This window comes from Corvus hawaiiensis, chromosome 18 (assembly GCF_020740725.1).
Source record: "Corvus hawaiiensis isolate bCorHaw1 chromosome 18, bCorHaw1.pri.cur, whole genome shotgun sequence".
Taxonomy (NCBI): domain Eukaryota; kingdom Metazoa; phylum Chordata; class Aves; order Passeriformes; family Corvidae; genus Corvus; species Corvus hawaiiensis.
The window spans coordinates 1,191,015-1,206,045 of record NC_063230.1 but is presented as its reverse complement, the minus strand read 5'-3'; the positions used below and the strand labels follow the sequence as shown (position 1 = coordinate 1,206,045).

Here is a 15,031-nt window from a genome sequence, read left to right as displayed (position 1 = left end):
GTCACGCAGAAAAACAAGTTGCTACTCTTGGCACTTTTTAATACATACCAAAATTCAGGTGGATCAAACTGTACTGTGTAACAGCTGGGAGAATATAATGCTATGGCTTCAGAGTCAGGTATTCAAATGAAAAGACCTAATTTTACATGTAATTACCTCACTGTCAGTTTCTAGAACCTACCTGCCAATTAATCCCTAGTGTAGGAGGCCCTCATTTGAGAAATGGAGTGTGATCCTAGACAATTCCCCAAGCCATGTGTGTGCTCAGGGATGTCTCTGGTTTGTCTCTGTGTCCTTGTGAGGGAAAACATGCCCTGATTGTCCTGCAGACTCTGAGAGGCAGGAGCAGGTACAGCCCAGTCCTCCCAGAGCCTTCCCAAGGTCAGGATGCAGAGCCCCCGCGGCAGCCCTGACCTGTCTCACCACGGCACAGATACTCTGCTGTTCTGACAGCCTGGCAGTTCATCACCCAGATGAAAGCTCTGATCTCCCCCGTTTGTCAGCAGAGCTGTCACAGGTGAAATTTTGCAGATTTCCCAAGGTAGGTGAATTACAGAGTCAAATATGACTGGGGGGCAGAGGCAGAGAGGAGGGCAGGGAATGTACAGTTATTGAAGTCTTCAAGATGTCTTGGGCACGGTGCTTGGTGCTTCTGTCTGGCTCTTGCCCGTGACTACTGGAAGAGGCCTAAGGGACTGTTCCTGGAATCCTCCAGATTGTCAGGGACCTACTGCTCAGCCAATGGGCTACATACAGATTCCTCAGCTCTAGGAGGGAAAGATTTAAGCCCCGTATTGAGCCATCTTCTACACTTTCAGACTTCTAATGTTCATGTTAAGGAGGCCCTTCTGAGCCCTAAGCTTTTATTTTCTTATACACTCAATGTTAATTAGCTGTCCATAAAGTCTTACATTTTGAAGCAGTGAGGAATCTTACAGGCGTGGAAATTAGAATCCTGTATATCCTGCAGAGAGTCCTGATACAGGGCTCTGAATCTGCTGGCAATTCCAATGCTGTGTTTCAAAGCTCTCTTTCTGCCAGAGTGCAGAATGAGACTTAGTTTTTGAAGCTGAGTTGTCAGTAACAATGAAGAGTAGCTAGTCATGTTCTGGTTTATAGCAGACACTTGGAAACAGCCACAGACCAACAATCATTTGAAGAACTTCTCAAAAAACAAGCAGCAGACATCTTCGGAAAAGCCTAACTGTGACTGGGAGTGAAGGAAAGGGAAAGCTTACAGGTTTACCAAGCAGGAAAACTAGCTGCAGTAAAAGGAAGTGTAGTAGGCAGAACTGATCCATCTTTGTCTCTTAGGTATTCCCTAGTTAATCTCACTGCTATTCCAGTAAGAATTTGACAGTGCTCTACTTTCTCCGTAACTGGTCCAACATTTAGCAAATAAACAGCAAACACGGGTGAGTTTCATTACACAATACATTTTCTTCCCTTTCACGTTGGTTTTCAAGTAGATCAGTGGCATGCTGGAAGGGTGAAAACTCTCCCTGTCAGTCAACTTTGTATTTAATAAATCCTTTCTTTTCCTAAGTTCAGCTCATTCTGAACAGCTAATTTTGTGATGGCCTGAGGATGCAAGGAGGTCAATACTCTTTGCAGGGAAAGTCAGGGGTCAAAATCTGCTACTTGCACACTGAGTACTTCCATCTTCTGTGATATAACGTACACTGCATCTACTTGTATGATTCTAGCAGCCTTAGTCCCCTCTTTCTGGTCTCTCCAACGTCCATGATACAACACAGTTGTGATGAAAAAAGTGGTGAAAGTGATCAAAATAGGTAATTTGGAAGCCTGTGCCAAATGTCAGTGCAGGAACTGCCTCAAGTAACTGAGCCACAATTTTAACTCTATGAAACAATTTAGTTCTAACAGATCTACTGCCCCAAGCTTTCCTAGGTGGACCTGTGTTGCTGTGTATGTATGCATTTTATAGCTTTGGCCAGTCAAGTATGGAAGGTACAGGGCTTCTTTCCATGCAGTTCTGGGCTCTGACACTTACCCCAGTCACCAACTCCCTGAGAGCAGAGCAGGATATTCCCAAAGATAACTCCAGTACACCATTCACAGCATTTATATGGAAATGATCTCTACCTAGTCAAAGTGTCTTCAAAGGAAAATAAAGCAGAACAGAAGTAGCTCAGGTTCGTATCGTGTGCTGCTCTGAATAATGAGGAAAAGATGATGTAAAATGTACAACCACTATTTTTTTTCCAAATGTATTTATCTATTCTGTATTTGGAATGAACTGCCCAACTGAAATATCTCTAAATGGCAGCAGAACTGTTTGAAGATTAGGAGCACTCCAGAGATGAGATTTCCCCAGTGTCCCCCACATGGGCCTATGATGAATCCCCATCATCAAAATAAACACACTTTTCTACTAAACACTGTTTTATATATAAAAGAATTGGCATAGACAAATAACTTGTAGTTTATGTAAGCCAAGATTCTCTTACAGGCCCAGTACCAACTGCTATAGATGAAGGTGAAACAAAATAAAAATTGATAGGACAACTTGCCCCAAGGAGAATTCTTCCTAATTGTGAAAAGTTAGAGAGTGGCTGAAAGATGAGTTCAGACAGTACAAAAGGAAAGAGATATCAAAAAAGGACATATACATTCATTCAGGGAGAGTTTTGCCAGTTATACAACCTTGCATAAGCTAAGCTGGTTTATCTCCACACAAAGTTTCATGTACATTGGCTTTTTATAGACATGGGAGGAAACAATCTCCTTGGTCGTGCCGGGACACCACAGAGGGTAGCTTTCTCCCAGCATCCATGTAACCCTGGAGCTGCTGTGCAGGGTGAACGCTTCCTGGAGCACTCCCAGTTTCCCAGCACAGCCCATCAGGAGGGTCACAGTGGAGCTATGGTGCATCTGGAAGGGGTGTCTGGTTTCTGAGGCGAGGGGCAGAAGCGGGACCCCAAGGGAAGGCTCTGTCCCTGACCCCCTTTGCCCTCCCTTGTTCTGATCTTTATTGGGCCGTCTGCCTCGTAGCATCAAAGGCAAAAGCAGGCCCGTGATTTGTCCTACAACAGCTCTATAAAAAACATAATTGCCCAATAACCCTCTGTCTGCAAACCAAACCATCTTCCTGTTTCTTCTCTCATAAAGAATATTTGACAAGCCTGCTCCATCAGCTTATAAAAACCTAGAAATAGCTACCTTCCCTAGAAAGAAACTTTACAGAAAAACAGAATAGAAACTCATTTACTTATATATATATATAGTATGTGTATACAAGTAAATGCACTAAGACTTCCACAGCAAGTAAAATACATATATCATTTAAAACAGCCAAGTATTGGCATGACAAGCAGAGGAAGCATTCCTTCCTAAAATAAGGATGTAGCCCTACATAGTCAATTTATAGTGTCAGAAATGTTCTGCACAAAACTGAAGAAAAGTGAGGTGGGGGGTGTGTTGCTGAACTAAACGGGGAGTGATCCAAAAATGATGCAGTAAGAATTATCCTCAATATCATCACATTATTGTGAAGCTGGATATGAGCAGAGACAATTTAGAATTATTTTTTTCCTCTTTCTCTCTTAGATCTTGTTTTCCCACATAACATTGGTGCAAGACTCACCAATAAAAATGATTCTTCAGCCTTCCTTTCAGTAAGTATACAGATGTAAATTGTCCAGTCACCTTCTGGTTAGTGTAGGGAGTAGCTCATTCAGGTGACATTCTGTCCTCAAGCATCCTTGAGAAAATACAGAGAAACTTCAAATTAAATTGCTATACTTAAGCTTTAAATCTAGACCATTTTGTGCTTCAGCCACTAAAAAGCAGTTTGAAGTAATCCTTTGAATAATGTTGCTCTGATGTTTTTAAAAGATCAGTTATCGAACAACTTGTCTGACTGTCACAGGTCTCATTTGAAATATTGGACATAGATATACAATTAATTTGATTTGTGGTGCTGAGATTTACACTCCTAGCAAATGTAGGAATACTGCATTTTAATTTACTTTCAATACAAAATAGTTGCTTTGATATGCCTGAGAACAAACACCTTGGGATCTGTTCCTCCCAAATGACGTCAAATAAGAATTCCTCTATTAACATCAGTGGATGAAGGATCAGGTCTTCAAAACCAAAGAATTTATGACTCCTGCTATGGGCCAAATCTTGAAGTGCTTACTTTATTACACATGCAAGATTTGAAATCAGTGAAGACAAAATGAGAAAGGTGATGCCAAAGCTAAGGGAAGGGTCCTGATTTCAAATTCCACTGCTTTAAATCCAGGGATGTTTCAGAATGCTCCAATTTCACACCAGTGTTTTGTGTAAGCAAAACCACCTGAAATCTGGAACAGGGGTAAAACCACAAACTCCAAGTGGCCCTTGCAGATAAGGCCACTCTGAGTAGACGTATACATAGTTAGGATGTTGAATAATGCCTGTAATTTAAAAGTTTCAAATAATATAATATTTTCATTCATGGTACATAGGACGCCTCTTCAGGTGTGTTTCCTAGCTTTTTTCAGTCTCATACAGGAATGAAATATTTCTTTTCCATTCAGCTGGTTGTGCTCTGGTTTGTATTCACATAACTAATTGTCTCTGTGGGACTGAATCCTGATTACAATTATCTGTCTCCAGAATTTTATACAGCTGTCAGTCGTTGCTGGCTAACAGTCTGCTTCCAACATCCAGTCTCTTGGTTTCTTATTGTGCACTGGTTCATCTCTCTTCAGGGTCCTCCTGAGGTTAGACAATCGAGTTGTCAAAAAAGAACCGTTTTCCAAGCCTTCTCTACTTTTTCTGCATTCTTTCTGTTCAACACAAGGTCATTGTCACAGGGGACTGAGCCCTGCACTTCCCAGCAGATTCTACTGCATCTTTTCAGTAGTTACACTTCAGAAGTATTTTCTGCTCCCTCTCCAGGCTCTTTCCTTCCCCTTGTACCTAGTGGAGAAGCAACCTCTCTGCAACTTTTCACACATTGGAAAGAATTAATGTCCCAAGCAGCTACATTCAGAGTGACCTGCCTGGTGTGGACCTGTGGCTCAAGGCAATCCAGTTGGCTTGTCTTACAATGTGAGATGATGCAGGAGTCCTACCTGTTGGCTCAAACACTGTAAGGCCAGGCTTAAAAGAACCTAAAGTCAGTGTCTGCCTCTTTCTAGTGATGTTTCAACTCTTCTCTCAAATCTTCTTAGTCCTCCCCCTATCTCCTCCCTGCATAGTGCTCCCCCCCTCTTAGTTCAGCTAGGTGGTGAACACAAATATTCCTGGAACACTTTCAGCAGTAATGCACAAACACTGAGAGAATCCTGAGCCCATCCTATGATGGCAAGATGGCATTTTTGTTCAATGAAGATTTCAGGCAGAATCTCACATACAACTCACCCAGAACAGTGGACAGCGAGTGACCAATCACATATCTTGGTCATCTCAGTCTTATTCTACCTACTTCCCAAGCTGGGAATTCTCCTTCCTTGTGTCTCCAGTAGACTTCTGTTCAGCAGCCTCCTCCTCCCAGCCAGTTTGTCTCAGGGACTCCCTAGTGACTTATTCTCCCCTCTGCTGAGGAAAGCTCTCAGCAGAGGCTGTGCCCATCTCGGAGCCATGCCAGCACAGATGCCTCCACCTGGGGGAAGCACAGAACCACACGGAGCTCCTTGCTTTTGGAAGGTTCCCGAGTACTCTCCTGCTTCAGGTAGCTCCTTAATATGCGAAACTCCAGGCTTAAAAGTTGTGCCAGGTCCAACACCAGTACCGAGCAACCAGAACTTGGACCAAAACCCTATAAAGGAGGGAGTTTTCACACAAAAGAGGTACTGGGTTGGCTGGTGCCCTCATAACTCCAATCTATCAATTTTGAGGGTTTCTCCCAAGGAAGAACTGGACCCAAAGGTGGGGTTTCACCTGTAGCTTTGGGACTGAAGCAACACAGGGAGGTTACAAAAAGCAAATGGCATGATATTGTACAGCATCATTGCTCCTGAAGTTGGCAGGTTAAGCTTGTCTGGGCCACCAGGCTGTAATGCTGTAAGTGTATGAAGGTTGTTACACACACTATAATTACTACAGTAATAATTCTGAATTCTGTAGCATTGAAGAAGAAACTGTACACCATTTGTGAGGATACATACACTTAGTATGCAGTATTTATGTAGTATATTCTACTGACTTCTACGAGAAAAGCAGAAAGGTGTTGGACACAGCACTTAGCATGGCAGACTGAATTTTGAGCAAAAAAAAAAAGAAGTGAAAGCCTGCTCTTAAAAAAATGAATCGATGTGTCAGTAGTGAAAAAAAGTCCATGCTGAGCAGCAGGAACCTATTGTATATACAGTCTCCTCCATAGATGCTGGTACGGTAAAAAAATAACTTGTCTTGAAACATTAAAAAAACAGAGTTGGCCATTGTGATACTGAGATCTGTGGTCCTTTGCCTTCAAGCCCAGAATTTAACTTCGAGCCTCCCTGCTCAGCAACTGTTCACAAAGTTGTTTAAAATGAAGGTCTCAGTCCTGCTTAGCAAATCTGCATGGTATAAAGTTGAGCTAAACCAGAGCCTTGTTAAACAAAACAGGGCTCAGTGCTGGCTTGGCAGTTTGTTCCTGCTGTACAGAACTGAGATTCAAAGTAGAAGCTGATTAAAAAAATTGTGGAAGAACAAAACTTTCCTCTTGTTCCATCACTCTGGCTCTTAGACATATTGAAAAATAAAACAGCCAGCAACTTTTACAGCAGCAAGACTTGGAGTGTGCTACTGGGAAACCCACTAAATCTTTAAAGGAGGTACCTTTGGAAATATTTTATAGACACTCATCTCCCCAGCAGGAAAGCTCGTGCTGGAAAGAGACATCTTTAACAAATAAATAATAGTTTATTAAGTCACTTGTCTCCACAGCAGGAAATAAACTGGGGGGTGGGAAGGAGGGTGGTGGGTGACAAAAGAAGGGAAACAAAAAATGTTACCCTTGCAACCCCTCTGTTCCAACAGAGCTGTATTTATTTAAAACACTCTTCTCCTAAGACAGATGGAAAAAATAATTAACCCAGCCACCCACCCCTTTTATTAAACTCCTTTGTGACCACCAGGGATACGATTAACATGGCCACCATAAAAACCCAGTCCCCTACCCTCAAAATAAAGAGAAAAACACAAGTAAGAGTGAGACACCGTGCAGGGCAGGAAGTAAATTAAGAACCTGCCTTTAGGGCAGTGAAATATTTTTCCGAGTACCTGCTGGAAAATTTGACAGAATCATAGTGAAGGGGTAAGCATTCAGTTTATCTCAGTATGACCTTGAGGACTCACTTCTGTGGGAGTCTTCCTCAGGCAACCAATTTGTGTGGAAACTGTGTGGAAGTGCCATCACTCAACAGCAGAGTAGGGACAGAGGATGCAGTGCTACTTGTGAGGACAGAAGGGCAATTTACAAGTTGTCCCAAGCTTTCCCAGTTTTGAAGCTTGCGCAAATCCTCTGATGTTCCGTGTGCAATCCCAGAAATTCTTGGGGTGCTAGGTAGCTATCTAAATTTTTTATTCACTGGAATTTTCTATCATCTTCCTATTGCTGCTTCAAGGCATTCTGTGCCTATGGAAGGCCAGGCCAGATTTCCCCAGGAAAAGCTGTCTTCATTTATACAGTTGAAGTCTGGATTTCTCCAGTTGTTTACACAGCACCATGGCCAATCCAGGTACACGGATCCCAAGCAGCAGATTTTTCTCCCTCTCTACTATTGCCTTTTATAGTCACCTATACCTCAGTTTCCAGTTCAAATTAGCCCCGTGTACAGAAGATCAAAGATGCTCAGGTCGAACAACCTTCATCCCTTTCTGATGATTCTTCTGGGATCTCCTGAGCTCCACAACCCTCCATGTCATGAGAATCATATGAAAAACAGATCTTAAACCTATCTGTGGCTATTCACGTGTTCTCATGGGCCAAGTGGTTACAAAACCAGATGAAAACAAATTAACAGAGGGCTATAGTAGGCTTTGTGTACTTGAGTCTGAAGTTACAGGAGTCCATAGTGGGGGCATCGCCACACTGAGATACTGACTTCCCTGTATTATTCCCATGTTATCTTTAGCAATAAACTTGCCCTTTCTGAACATGTCTATACTGACATTCACTCCTGACTGCAGCACTTCATTTGTTAGGATTACCCCAGGCAAGAGGAGATCAGCCAGAATCACAGTGTAGAATAGGCTTTTCATCATAGCAGCCTGACTAAAAAAGGTTATGTATTGTGTCTACCAGCGCATACTGGTGATGAGAAGCCATGCCAAATGTGGCAGCCTAGGACTAGAAGCTGCCAGGGTAAAATGATAGTCATCTCCACGGTGTAAGATCTGTCAGCTTCCCAAAGCAAAGATTTCCATTCTGTGATTGCCAAGGAAGCTCCTTGCATGCTGTCATCATTATATAAGGAAGCACTGAAAACATTCTGAATATCTTGTGAGAACACATTCAAAGAAAATACTCAATACATTTGATTTCAAGCTGACTTGGGAAGCCTTTTGCTCACCTTCTATTAACCACAGCCCTGAGTGTTCTGCTTTTTATCCCTCAGGAAAAACTGGAGGCCTGCAGGCTTAGTCAGAACCTGTTCCTATAGAACATTATATTACCCCTGTGCTGTGGTAGATGGTGACAGTGGGAGGGTAAGTGGTACCAGCTCAAGTACAGGATGAACAAACTCACTTGTTGCATGGACAAAAGGTCTGCACTGAGCTGTCCCAGTAACAATTGTTTACATTGTTCTGTAAATACAGAAAAAAGATACCTGGAGTGCAGGTAAAAGGAACATATAACCCATACTGATAATATGGACTGGAGTAGATGTTCCCATTTTAATAACAGCCTGTTAAAAAAAGAGTAATATTAGCACTGTATAGGTCAAAGTCTCTCCAGATCCCTTGGCAGAGTGAAGTTTTATTTAGTAAATGGTTTCAAAATACAAGATTGAGTAGGAACAGTGGGATGGGGAAGAGGTAACTACGATACTATCCATTTAGGGCAACAGTAATCAAAATCAGAAAATTATACCTAATATTTGCTAGTCTCTCATTTCTTAGAGAAGCCAAACACTACAGTACCTGTTGTTACAGATAATGGGGGGTTGATAACTAGGCTATTGTATGTGATTGCAGATTTTAGGGAATGTTAGACTAGCACAGTGTGGCTCAGCAAAAGGGCACTGAGTCAGGAAGCTGCATTTACTGCTAGCTCTGCCACTGGAGTGTTTTGAGTAAATAATTTTGTTCCTATCCGTGAAATGATAAGGACAAATGTGCTTTCTTTGTAAGACATATATTGTCATGAATGGATAAGAAGTGTTAGAATGAAAAACAAATGTTGTTGGATAGCTGAGACTCGACTTAAAGCATGACTGGAAGGTACAGTCTAGTTGGAAGCGGGAATATTCTAACTGAGCTGGATGTGGAAATCTCACAAAAGTATTTTTCATGACTATGTGGAGATGACAGAATCATAACTTTAATGTCCTGTCTGGATGGCTTTTATACAGCAACATGCATCCTGTTTGGCAGAGCTTAGGATATCTTCATACAAATATTTTAATGCCTAGCTGCTACTTATTTAACAACTTTAGAAATAGTTTTAGTTTATATAAATTTTATCATATTCTCAGGAGGGATCAGAAGTCAACACCCGAGCCTTGGGATCCAAGGGAGGGACTGACCTTGCCAGATTTTCACCTTCTGGTTATTGGCAGTCCAAGTATTTCTTTCCTGCTGCTCTGACAACCAATCTGTTTGTCTGGCAAGCAGTCATGAAACAGTTGATGTGGGTTGGCCCTGCTCACTGGCATTTCAGCATCACTTGGTAGCATTCATCTGCTGCTTGTGGAGACGGATCTCAAAAGAGAGATTTTGAAGGGTTTAACCAATTTCCTGAGTTCTGCCCATCAGCAGTGTCTTCATTTCCTGCCACTTTATAAAACAGGCTCAAGTTACAGTTACAGACTTGTTTTGGGTTATTCTAAGTAACTCCACTGAGCTGCTTCAAGTTTATACTCATGTGGGATCCTGCTGCAAAGACCATGGGGATTGATGGGAATCTTCAGTAGACTTTTTATCAGCCTTGATTCTTCATTGTTCAAACCTATCAAAATTTTACCATTCACTTGAACAGAAGCAGGAATAAATACCTAAATAAGTGGTAGTTAATCCCTCACCATGTAAATTGTTCATGGATCGGAAAAAGTAACAAAGCGGTTAAAAAACTAGTCTGAATCCTGTACTGAATGAATGCCATACATTTTGCATGTAAGTAATTTCATCTAATATTTAACTAAGAACTAATGGGTGCTGCTCTATTGTTTTCTTCTGAAAGAAATCAATTTCTTAGCTGTATGGCAGTATTGTATGGAAAGGGATTACTGTGTACATAAAGACTTTCAGTATTTGGCTCCTACCTAGGTGTTTCTGGTAGAGTTTAGCTTCTGTGGGACAAAACTTTGCCTCATTAAAATGTTAAAGTTTCAGGACAGTGAAATAAGCTCATACTAGTTGTAGCTTGGAGGGGTATAAGGGACTGGACTGGGGATGCTAAGAAAAGCTGAACTGCATTAGGTACATTGATTGCTCTGGGTTTTTTACATTTAAAACGGGTTTGTTTATTGACATGATTTCCCTGACAACTCTGTCTCACTGATACCCAGATCCATGGTCTATTCATGCACAGGACATTGGATTAAAGGCATCATCTCATGTGACAATTAGAAGGGTTTTTTTAGAGAAAGTGGGGTTTGTGGTTTTTTTCCCAGTTATCTGGCAGAAGAATAATGAAATAATGAAAGCAGATAATCAAAACCAGCACAAACTATGAGTAATGCAGAATCACAGGTGATACTGGGAGATTAGAGGGGGAAGAACTACTCAGCATTGACCACCTTCAGTAAGAGAAGGTAGAGTTGCTGTGTTGTCACACACAAAGTTGCCTGAGCTGGTCTTTAATTACTGAGAGGAAACAAACTGCGTAAGAGCACATCTAATAAGATTTCATGGGACACAAAGTTTAGGTTTAAGTTTTTAAAAGCAGGTGATTACAAAACTGAAATTCTCCACCGTATTTACATTTTCATTTCAAATAAAATAGTATGTTCCCGAGTGCTTAAATTCTGTACCACAGTAAAGTGGGTTTGCTCGTACTTGGGCAAGTTTAATACATTTCAGTGCTGTCACTGTCTCAACTAATACATATAATTTTGCTGTTGAGTTTAGCCCACTTTTGACAGACAATTCAAAGAAATGGCTCAATTGTGTCAGGAGGAAAATCCTTCTAGGAACTGACATTGAACCAAAATTTCCTGCTCAAGTCAACCAACCATTTGTCTTCAATTACTGATAGGTTTTCACAACGTAACTAACTTGAATTGAACATTATTTTCTGTTCATTTTTTGTATCTCCTCTTGTAATGATATCAAAGCTGAGGATGCTGGGAACCTGGTTTGCTTAGAGAGAATGAGACAAGCACAAATGTGTGCTTTGGCATGAAGATTCCAGGTCTCAAGGAAAACAAAAGTGTTAGAAAGCAAGAAATCCTGATCCTGGAAGAAAATTATGTACTTCTGAAAACTTGGGGCAAATTTAATGAGCTGGCACAAGAGGACAAAAAAAAAATTTGCCTATGCTTTCAAAATACTGTGCATGGTCAGTTGTTCTAAAAAACAGTCAAGAGTTACTGTGATTAATCAATGCTGTTGTGCCATTTGACTGAAAATGCATTATCTTGGCAAATGAATGAGGATTTCAGGCAGACCAGCCTAATTAGACAGAATATCTATTTATGTAGCCATCTCCTTTATACCATAATAATAAACAGTAATAATAAATAATATGTGAAAATGGATTCTAGGAACCTGATCAAATATGCACTTAGTTCAACACACTCTTTCCACTGGCCTCAGTGCCCACCATTGTTCACGCTGGAATGCTGAAGAGTATTGAAATGAAAAGATTTAGTAAAAAAGATAGGAATTTGTCATTGGAGAGGATGTATCCAACACACAGAAATCCTAAAATTCTGCAAGGCACTAAGTATGGTTAATACGCTCCTCCTTTTACTGTCTAGTTTAAATTGCTGCAACTCTGATTAACAGAAGCACTTAACCCTGTGTTTGACTCCAAGAAAAATCCTAGAACACACTACAAGTCAGATTAGGTGTATGCTAAAATGCTTTTGCAGATTCAAATTAATAAGCATCAAAATCATTACATTAACAGACACCTAAATGCAAAGAGACACTATAAAATTAGGTACTTTTCTGTATTTGTTTTCCAAACAAGTATCATGGACAAGGAACATCAAAACTGAAAAATCAAGTGCTCAGTTTGGGAAACAAATCAAAGCTGCTCATGTACAACCGCACCTCTGTCAGTGTACCCAGCCCTAGCCGTGTGTATGACAAAGGAGATACCAGACACAGGCATTACGTGCTGGGCCTTTTTGCCACTCCTAGTTCAAGCAAATATCTTTAAAAAGAATAAGAAAAACTCAAGGGAAGTTTTGTCTGGATTAAGAACGTGGGAAAAAAAAGGGCAAGGAAATTAGAACAAAGTGAAGCTCACAGCCTTAGTGAAGACAGTTTATACAAAGTCTTTTTGCAACTGAATAATTTGGCTTTTGCAGCAGTCTGATTCTCTGACAGAATGATCAGCAATCTTTCCTCAATCACTGTCTGTAAAATAATAAAACCTATTATCTCCTGATTTAGATATGTAGATGTTACACTATGTCTTGGCATATTACTGTGAAAACCGTCCAAGAAAATCACTGCAGCAATTTTCTTAGTCCAAGAGCAAGCTACATGCTCAGATCTGGTTTGTTTTTTTTTTTTCTTTAAAGCAGTATGGATAATGGAAGATAGATGATTCTGATTGGGTTCATAATAACAATAGGCAGCTCTTTACAAAACTCTCAAGGCTTATCTTGAGAGAAATCCCAGCATCCACACACCAGTTGATGCTCCTACTCCTGTTTTTGTCAAGTGTCTGAAATTGCAGCTTCTACTGAACCGAGTTATTTAATCATTGTCATGAAATGGACATAAGAATCAGTCAAATACGCGATTTATTTCTCCACAAAATTCCTAAAAGGACTTGTAATTTAGTTGCACTGAAAATGTGGAAATGGACAAGGTTAACAGGAAGAAACAGTAAAGGAAAAAAGGAATGAAAAGGCTATAGCTGCAACATTTTGTGAAAAGATGTTGCTTTGGTTGCTAGAACCGTAAGAAGCATGATGTGATAGCAGGTTTATTCATTTCTAATTACAGACATGGCTTCATCTGCAAGTCTTCCTCCCCCTCCTCTAACTGCCCCCCTCCTTTTTCCTCCCGTCCCCTGGGGCAGCACTGTGGTGGGGCTCAATCACTCTTTTATTAGTTGTGATATACTGTGGCTAATTCCCTTAATCTGGACCTTGCTTTCCTATAAAGCCCAGACCTCAGGTATTGAATTTCCCTGATCAAAGTGCAACCAGTGTGGGACACAGCAATCTCCACTAAACAGGGGAGCTTGGGAAAGCTCGTAAATGGAGTCAAAGAAATACACACACACAACGCACTCACAAGATGGTGCAATCAATTGGTAGAACAATCACGTGTGAAATATTACTAGCTCCTTAAAGTGCTGGTTCTGGGATTTACTGCAGTGTATTAATCTGCTATGCTTAATGCATTGACCTTTCACCCCCAGCAATTCAGTAGACAGGGTTTGAATTGCCAGGAGCTGATACAATGGATTAGGAGCAGAAAGACCTCACCACACTCAAGTGCCACGGCAGCTCTAAGCCATACCACCAGTAACTTCTCCATCTTTCCTAACAGATACTGCCAGACAATGTGGCTACCACAGAAAGGACTGTATTGACAGCAGAATTTCTGGAAGGGGAGATAGTGGAAATAAGGCTTGTTATAAAACAATAGAGAAGGGCAGTCTTGTGACTGAGTCACAAGACGGGGATTTAGAAGAATTGGTTTTATTCCATGCAGTCGTTCTCTCCTTGTGTGCGACCTTAGGCAAGACAATTCACTTCTTAGGGTCGTGTCTTTCCTATCTGTAAATCTGGGATAACAGCACTTCTCTGATTTTCTCAGGGGCAGCACAGAGGCTTTGCTCACTGACATTTTAAAGGCACTTTAGGATCACAGGATTAAAGGTGTTATATGTTCATGCAAAATAGTATGATACTCTGTACACTGAATACCCGTCTGGATGGAGAAGAGAATGAAGAGAACCTCCCTTCCTATGTAGACCAGGAAACTCAACCATTAATCTAACAGCTTTCTCTTCAGAGTGCTGTGTTGAACCAAAAAGTTAAATCAGATCTAAAAATAAGTGCTATGCAGACTTGGAGAAATGTGTACAAATAAATGACATGGAGAGCAATGCACATCTGTAATGATGAGATTACCACATGTTCTTTTCCTGCTTCCTTGGTCACCCAAAATCTCAATATTTCATGCACAGAAAACCCTTTGGAATTGCATTTCCAACGTTAACTCTTCAATGTCATCTTTATTCCATATAATTAAACAAACAGTGCTACTGAATTTGAGAGGAGTGTCCAAAAACCTCATCAAGGAGATTATTCTAAGTAATTGCTATCAAATGCCATTAAATTCTGAATAGCGTTAAGCCCCCTCCACCGGCCTGCACAGGCACTCTCATTTAGGATTAAAGGGACCTTTATTTGATTTGTTTTACTTCAATACAAAATAAATTAGGTTGACCTGAATTAAGGCCTCTTTGATACTCAGGAAGAGTGTCTACACAGGGATTTACTATGCTTTAATTTGTCCACTTCAAAAGTTAATTTGGATATTTTTTTCCCAACATGCTCTGAAACTACCCCAGAGTACATGTGTCATATTTATAAAATGGCCGAGAAATTCAAGCCCAGGGCTCAGTGAATATACATTCAGAATTTACCATTTCAGTGAGCATATTGGCACTGCTGAGTACTCCTCAGAACTGGAATATACTTAAATGATAAAAAATGGCGAGATTCACCTCACC

At 40.8% G+C, this 15,031-nt stretch overlaps 1 long non-coding RNA gene across 3 annotated transcripts in view; it reads right to left on the bottom strand.

Moving 5' to 3' along the window:
* Nucleotides 1–15,031, bottom strand: part of LOC125335422 — a 49,720-nt gene that overhangs the window by 24,384 nt on the left and 10,305 nt on the right. For all 3 annotated transcript variants that reach the window (XR_007207450.1, XR_007207449.1, XR_007207451.1), the window contains exon 3: nucleotides 3,608–3,724. This is a non-coding gene — a long non-coding RNA (uncharacterized LOC125335422). The remainder of the gene's footprint in view (nucleotides 1–3,607; nucleotides 3,725–15,031) is intronic.